The sequence below is a fragment of the Raphanus sativus genome, chromosome 6 (genome assembly GCF_000801105.2).
Source record: "Raphanus sativus cultivar WK10039 chromosome 6, ASM80110v3, whole genome shotgun sequence".
NCBI lineage: Eukaryota > Viridiplantae > Streptophyta > Magnoliopsida > Brassicales > Brassicaceae > Raphanus > Raphanus sativus.
The window spans coordinates 5091160-5098813 of NC_079516.1; the positions used below are offsets into that span (position 1 = coordinate 5091160).

Below are 7654 nucleotides of genomic sequence, written 5' to 3' on the forward strand. Positions count from 1 at the left end.
GAATAAGAGTTTCTTTCATACAAAGCATGTTAATGAATGTAATTGAATTGACTGTGTGATATCAGGGGTTAAACCATAAAAGGGGATTTCATGAAAGAACGTCCCGTTGAGTCAACTATATTTGAATCGTTCTCGAGGTTCACGGCTTTAGATTAGCCACGCAATCATTTTATAAATTCAAATGAAACGACACGAAAGATGACGCCAATGGACCAACACAGAAAAAAATAAAAGTGGCGCGGTTGATGGAGACTCGACAGCTAACACCACGCGCTTCTTGATTGCCGCGAAAAAGCCCATTTTCCTGGTCCATATGGGCCTAGTAGCTACAGAAAAACGAACCCAGGCGCATAAGCTAGCGAGTGAAAACTACGAATTTAAGACCAAATCTCGATAATTAAAATATATATATATTTTTATAACTCCATCTTATTATTAGTATCATGATGAACATACAAAGTCTTTATGCAAATGCATAGTAGTGAATCGAGGTACAAAATGATACGAAATAAAAGATGTATGAATTGGTAAGTCTGCTTTTGCAAAGCTATCAGCCACCATATTTCCTTGTCTGCATGTCCATCTGAGCTCGATATCTTTGAATTTTTTCATCCACCATCTGATTTCTCTTACCCAATTGTATAAGACCAAACTGCAATGTCTTTGAAATAATTATATCAACCAGCTTCTTGTTATTTCCTTTAAATATTATCTTTGTGAAACTCCGTGACCAACAGAATTGCAAAGCCATAAGAAAGGCCTGAAGTTCTGCAGCCAAAGCTGAATCAACTCTCTGTCCTTTTGCATGACCTGCAGTAATAAACGCGTCATTGGAATCTCTCAGTACCCATCCTCTTTTTGCCGGTAACTCTGAATTAATAAAAGAGCCATCAAAATTACATTTTCTCCATCCTTCCGCAGGTCTTCTCCAATCTACATATCTTGTTTATGTTCAGAAATCCTTGAGACCGTTGCTTGTTGTTTACAATTGGCTGTTGACCATTCCATAACATCAGCTCTAGCCTGTTTTAGAATAACCCACCATTGAAGATTCTTTGTTAAAATTTTAAAATTTTAAACACCTTTTAATAACTACTAACTGTATTCTTCTCAAACTCAAAAATTGAAAACTTGATTAGCAAAAGAACACATAACATTAGTGGGAACCAGCCAAAAAACCCCGACATCACTGGCTATTACCCGGGGCTATTACACATGCATACATATCTCTCTCTCTGTTGTCTAAGTTAATTAAATAATTAATTCAAAACCCCTCACTTTAATTATTCCATAACGAACACCAAACAAAGAAAGCTTTGATCTCCATTGTTTTACGCATAAACGGAACCACAAGAGAGCACCATGAGAAGTAAGGCGGCTCTTTCTTCCTCGCCGAGTTTCTTCTACAGCCTCTTCTTCTCAACCGCCGATCTTTTCATCACCGGCATTTCCAATTCTAGATCCAAAAATTTACTGATTCTTTTGCTGCTGCTACTGCTGCCACTTCTAATTCCGTGATCATCATCTTTCTGATCTTGTTCTTGTAGTTGTTACGATGGTGATCGAGGCTTAGATCACTATCACTGCTGTTGCTTTTTCTGATCTTCTTCTCTGGTTTGATCCCGGGAGCCGCTTGCCTCTTCTTCCTGCTCTTGATCCCACAAGCATTGCACAATGACTGCATAAAGACAGTAAAAATCAAACGCATATCCATCAGATCAAGATCATAGATTACAGAAACGATCAACAAGATCCGGAAAAACAATCTCACCTTAGGTCCGGCAGGGCCGCCGCACCAGAGAGGAGTTTTGAACGTTCCGCAATCAACGCAAGTCCTCTTTGTCTCGCTACTACTTCCACCGCTACCGCCGCCGCCACTTCCACTTCCGCTGCTGCTACCAGGGGCGAAGCCAGGCCCAATACTATGGGGGCCTGTGCACCCGTGTAATCTGATATAAATTAAAGTTTGTTACAAAAACAGTAAAGAACCTGTTGGATCAGATGGTAAAGCTAGGTTGTGCACCCGTATCAACCTGGGTTCAAATCCTTCTTCTTACCTAGATTAATTTTCTAGCTTCGCCCCTGGCTGCTACTGCAGTTCTCGTTATCCACATCCGATAACTCTCCGGTGGAATCAATCTTCATTTTAGTTTCTTCTGATCCCTCCGACATTTTCACGGGGGCGAGCTACTTTGATGATAAGGAAGAGAGAGAGAGAAACACAGCGAGTGGTTTACGAGCGGGTGACAAAACAAACAGAGATTTCTTTTGACTTATTCTTGGGTTCACCCCCTAGGGTGAACCTTTAAATTCACCAACCAATAGTCTTTAAGTATTTGATATTTGATATCTTTTAAAAAAGGAAACATAATTGAATTTTCAAATTAGATTAAAATAAAAAAATATTAAATACATAAAAAATAATAATAGTTACAAAAAATAAATAAATTAATATTATTAAGCCTTCACTAAAATACTAAATTATATACCCTAAATCCTAAAACATATACCCTAAATCCTAAACCCAAAAATTTTAGGTAAACCCTAAGCCTTTTGATAAATCTTAAACCTTAAATCATAAATATTAAAACCTAAATCATAAAAACAGTAAACCCTAAATTCTAATCACTAAACCCTAAACCCTTGGGTAAACCCCGAACCCTTGGATAATTCATGAATCTGTAGGTTCACCGACCAATATATAATGTTTGAGTTTATGATTTATCCAAGGGTTCGGGGTTTACCCAAGGATTTAGGGTTTAGTGATTAGGATTTAGGATTTAGGGTTTAGTGTTTTATGATTTATTTTTAATATATGTGATTTATGGTTTAGGATTTATAAAAAAGGTTTAGGTTTATCTAAAATTTTTGGGTTTAGGATTTACCTAAGATTTTAGGGTTTAGGATTTAGGGTATAGGGTTTAATATTTTACTAAAAGCTTAATAATATTAATTTATTTATTTTTGTAACTATTACTATTTTTTATGTATTTATATTTTTTATTTTTAAAATACAATATAGTTTAGAAATGAAATTTTGTTTCCTTTTTTAAAAGATGTCAAATATCAAATACTCAAATACTATTGGTTGGTGAACCTTGAGGTTCACCCTAGGGGGTGAATCTAAGAATAACTCATTTCTTTTATAATAAGGGAGGAAGCCGGAGACGGACACCCTAGTTTTTCGGCGGTGGTTCATTACAAAAATACTTTCGAGCGGAGACTTTTTAACAATAATTTTTTGAACCACCCGCCAGAACTCATCAATTAAACGGTAGGATAAAAACAAGGGAAAATCAAAGTTAATTTGTTTCTTTTCAAAAGAAAAAGATGAAAATGAGACCACTATTTAATAAACAAGATCTCTTTCCTCATTAAACAAAGTCGAAACAAGAATACACATATATTATCCTTATGCTAACTAAGAATACATATATTAATAACAAATGGGCCTAACTCAGTAGTCCAGACCCATGACCCATGACCCATGACCCGTGACCATGAGGCAGCAGTTTTATACTACTGTACTAGAAAAAAACGATGATATTGATACATGAGGAGGAACTAGGAAGATAGGGGTTTTTGATTTAGGGATTGGGATGGTTTCGCTGCTATGGCTGCCGCCGCCGCTGATGCTCTAGAAGCTGAAGAAGAAGCAAAGCCTCTCATGTCAAGCTTGTGTCCGGGGAAGAGAGTGACCGCAACGACGACAATCGTTTTTTTGGTCTAAACCTCAGGAGAGTGTTTGTTAAACGATGTCGTTTTAAACTCAGTCTAACATTTTTTTTTGTAACCTAAAACGAACAAACCAAAATGTTAAATGCTCTTTATTCAAGTTCATTTTCTCAGGTGGTATGAAACTGAAATTGAAATTGATCATGAATGAACAACACAAATATTTGAAAACGTTCGGCATAATCTTGGAGTTTGTTTATGATTAACAGATTATAGGAGTTGAAGAAGAAAAAAACATGTTACAGGAAAATACTTACAATACACCATAAGTTAATTATATAGTCTATAATCCGCAGTGTTCTAAAAAGCGGTCTAGGCGGCCGCCTAGGCGGTGCTTAGGCGCTAGGCGCTAGGCGCTATAGGACCGTGGCGATTATTCTTTAAACCGCCTAGATAATTACAATATTATAATAATAAATAATATATAACTTTTTATTCATAAATTATAATAGTTAATATATTTTAATATATATTCTTATGAAAATAATTTTTATCATATATAAATAATAGTTTTACTATTATTAAGTATAAAACATTACATATATTTAATATATTGCTATAATTTATAAACGCCTAAACCGCTTAACTAATAGTTTAGTCGTCCGCTTAGTCGTTCTAGGCGCTAGGCGTTAGGTCGCCGCCCGCTTAGCGCCTAGCGCTTTCTTGAACACTGATAATCCGATTATTACTAGATATGATTGTCACATTTTCAACTAGGGTAGGATCTGAGATCTCGGGATTTTTTTTTTCATTATTTAGGTGCATATATTCATATAATAGCAATCAAAATTTGGGGATGTCTAGATCCAGCCATATTTTCAACAATAGCTACATGGCTGTCACATTTTTTTCCTTATCAAGAGGTCATATTGTGTTGTACTCCTTTACTCTCATCTTTTTTTTTCAATCCTGTAAGTGATGATAGCCTTCTTTCTTCTTAATAGCTAGCACTAAATATTGAAGTGGTATACACATTTGATCGCATAATAAACAAATGAACATGCTGATATTTTTAATAATAGAAACGCTTACAAATATTATCTACACAGAAGTACAGCATGTTTAAATCATTTATACACAGCTATACACCATTGAATTCGAATTTAATGAGTATTTTAGTGTAGAATATTTTGCGCGTAATCTTCATGCCATGCGCTTCATTTCCTGGTGCAAATATTTTGTGCGTCATGTCATGCCATGCGTTTTTTTTTTTTTGGTGAATTTCAGCACGTTCACACACGTGTATCAAAAGTAATAGAGTCAAGTGTATAAGTTGTATTCTCAAAAAAAAGTGTATAAGTTGTTGGGTCATTTTGTTCCACCATAAACTTACAAGAGTACTTAAGTTATAGGGTTAAAAAGTCTATAATGTCATAAATTGTTTTCTTTTTAATAGGTGACCATTTCCCCAAATTAAAACTCAAATGAACTATGTCCTCTATTTTCAAACTTCTAAGAGCATTTCCAAACTTCTAAGAGCATGTTTAGTGGAGAGTTCTTAGGATGGATTTTTTAGAGGAATATAAAAACTCATCTCTTAATTTTTAACTAGAAAAACTAAAAACCTGCGTACCATGAATGTTCTTCTTTTCAGCATTCAAGGAATGCCTCTCGAGGTACGATAAGCATCACACTTAAGTTCAGTATTCAAGGAATGCCTCTCGAGGTACTACTAATGATGAATGCTCTTCTTTTCACTACGAATTGGATCATATTTCATGCGTAGCCTTATACTTCCTAATACCAACCTGCCTCAAACGAATCCATGCAAAAACTATATGCAGTGGTGGTACTTCTATGTTCATCGGCCCTAATACACGTGTTATTGTGTGCCACAACATGGGATTCTATTATAGAACTGGTTGACAAAAAGGAAAAGGATAATTTCCTTATTCTATTAGTGAGGATTTTTTGATGTTTCTTAAACAAAAAAAATTATGTCTTTACTTTACTGGGGTCAGCTGACCCCCTACTCCCTTACGAGAAATAAAATGCATAATATTCGCATTTAATGTGTATTACAGAGTAATTTCATTTTTCAATTATTTAATCATTTCATTTTATCAAGTTCAATGTTAGCTACATTAGTCAACGTTTATATGTTTCGATGCAACGACAAGATGTTATTTGTAACAAGTAGTTTTGTTGGTTAGTTAATTGATCACATTTAATTCATGAAATAACAGTGTTAGTGCCATTCTTCCTTCTCCCGTTGATGATAGTTACCACAGTCTAGTTGGGCAGTTGACTTATAAAAAATCTAAATATTTGGTTTTTGGTTCATGGACCTTTTATTTATTAAATATCTGTATATTTGGCTTTTAGTTCCTGATTTATCTTAGATATTAATATAAATATAAATTCTATTCAATCGGTCCTATCATTGCAGGCTTTATACAGTTTAATTGATTTTTCATTGGGTTGGAGCATCATCACAACGCCATATATAAGAGCAACTCCATCGATGAAAAACTATTTTAACGTATTTTTGTTTATGTTACAATGTAATTTTCATCAATAATAAGTTTTATTTTGTTTTTAAAATCAATCAGTTTGTAGAAAGACAACCGGAAACAAAATATTTGAAATATCTAAAAGGTCTAAGATGAGATACTTTCTTCTTGTTTTTCTCCCATTTTTCTTTTGTTTTCCTATATTATTTTTTATAATGTGATACCAGAGGTTAAAATTTAAAATCTCTTTTGACAATGTTATTCGAACAGTATTTAGTCATAATGTAATAATATAATAACTGATTTATCATATTATTCATATGTAATATATTTTATAATAATCAATGTCTCATACAATTCAAAGATAAAATATCGACCAAAGATGTAAAATTCTAGTTTTTGAGAAGGTGATAAACATCCCACTCATATCTCTTAGTAGGGGGGGTATCAGGACTAGAAAAGTAGATACCATCTTCTCTAGCAATCCATATACACTGATTGTCAGGATGATAGCACGCTGAAGGGTAAATTCCATCGTAAAGTGCATCAATCTCTTGGTGATGTTTGAAATTATCAGGACCTTGGCTCATTGTACAATATTGGAAAAATATATCACCTAAAGTAAACTCATATTCTTCCCCGATTTTCAGAAGATGCTCCCCTTCAACGTTGTCACAATGAACTTTGAGGAGTTTGTTGTGTTTCAACTCGTTGCGAAACGTGTTTCCGTTTCCATCTAGCTTATTTAAACCATTGCTTAGGCTGATGCATAGGCCCAAAAAAATCAGTACTATCAAGAGATTGGTCATTTGTTTAGTCTACTATATTTTCGAGACAGACTAAATTTCTTTAGATGTTTTTAATGTTTCTACACTACATATGTTGTGGTATTTATATTTCACAGTTTGTAACATGGAATATGAATTTGTTGTGTTCCGGTTTGGTTGCTTAACGGGACATTATGATTTTTTGCCAAACATAAAAGTTTTTTTCTAATCACAAAAAGAAAAGTATCTACAAAATATTTCATACATTTTTAGGGTATATATAATAGGAAAGATCTGATAGCAATCTTTACTTTGGGGAAAAAAAGGTATTGGACTTTCAGAATCTGTGAAAAGTTTAGAAATAAAAGATAATACCGACAGAGACAATTTTAATCATAATTAAAAATTATGTCATTTATCAATTATATTTGTTTTTTGGTTGGAATGTAGGTATGAAACTTTCAGAACTTATATATAAGCGAAATGCTTCAGAAAAAATAAAAACGATTAAGTAATAAGTTTATTAAGAAATACATACTCTTTGATTCGAACAAACCCAATCAACATTATCAAGTGATAGAACTGACATAAGCACAACATATCTAATGATATGTTTATTAGATTTCATGAGATAATGCATGAGCTAATGTAAATATATCGAGCCTTTTCATATAGTTGAGGGTATATAAATTTCATGGT

General features: G+C 33.7%; 1 long non-coding RNA gene across 1 annotated transcript; it reads right to left on the reverse strand.

The window, feature by feature from the left end:
• Nucleotides 1-1165: 1165 nt before the first annotated feature.
• On the reverse strand, nt 1166-2262 carry LOC108810124 (uncharacterized). The gene is made up of 3 exons (XR_008934903.1): nt 2058-2262; nt 1772-1949; nt 1166-1678 (listed from the first exon to the last, which is right to left on the reverse strand). It is a non-coding gene; the product is annotated as an uncharacterized LOC108810124 (long non-coding RNA).
• Between the last annotated feature and the right edge of the window lie 5392 nt (nt 2263-7654).